This window comes from Halyomorpha halys, unplaced genomic scaffold (assembly GCF_000696795.3).
Source record: "Halyomorpha halys isolate HHAL.00 unplaced genomic scaffold, Hhal_1.1 Scaffold388.1, whole genome shotgun sequence".
Classification (NCBI taxonomy): domain Eukaryota; kingdom Metazoa; phylum Arthropoda; class Insecta; order Hemiptera; family Pentatomidae; genus Halyomorpha; species Halyomorpha halys.
Window position 1 is genome coordinate 292,491 of NW_027114767.1, and position 742 is coordinate 293,232.

At 32.7% G+C, this 742-nt stretch overlaps 1 protein-coding gene across 6 annotated transcripts in view; it reads right to left on the bottom strand.

Moving 5' to 3' along the window:
- Trh (tryptophan hydroxylase) overlaps nt 1-742 on the bottom strand; it is a 261,632-nt gene that overhangs the window by 38,986 nt on the left and 221,904 nt on the right. The window lies entirely within an intron of this gene.

The window sequence follows — 742 nt, forward strand, 5'->3', positions numbered from 1 at the left end:
TGAAAGAATTATTAAAACCAATTCCGTCCCAATTACAAAGCGTTTACAGTTTGTTGACTATACGTTAATTTTACACCAAGGCCCAGTGTCATAATGAAAGATTATAGTATTCAATCTATAAATACAGTATACAAAGCACAGCATTAGTACCTTTTGTTCTATAATGTGGACGGCTATTAGTGATACTGTAGGAGTTAAAAAGAAAAATTAAATGGTAGAAGGCAGTGAAAACTTGTTAAATTGTAAAGTGAAAACTACAAAAGTATTTATATTGGTTTTATTTTATAATGCAACAAGGCTCGGTTATCGACCATTGCTTATCAGGAGCAGTTACACACACAAATCGGTCGGTAGATGACTACAACTTAAAATCGGACAGGGTGACGTTATTATGAATCCACCTTGAGGCAACCTGTCAATTTTTCGTTTCTCAACAGGAAGTGAGTCATCCCAATGGCCTCAGATCTTGATGGCATAGGCACTGACGTATGAACGATGAGAAGACACGTCGATTCCTTTACGTCAATATAGTTAATTTATTTTGAACTTTAAAACGTTTATTTACGAACGGCTTATCGGACACTATCGTTATCATAGTTTAGCGGTTTGAAAAAATAAAAAAATAATTTCTAAACAATCGAGTCCAAAGTCAGGATACTATGTCATAAAAATATCTTTTAGCATTCGTATATGGAAAATTTAAGAGTTAGATGAGTTATAAATAAATTTAATTAAATGAAAG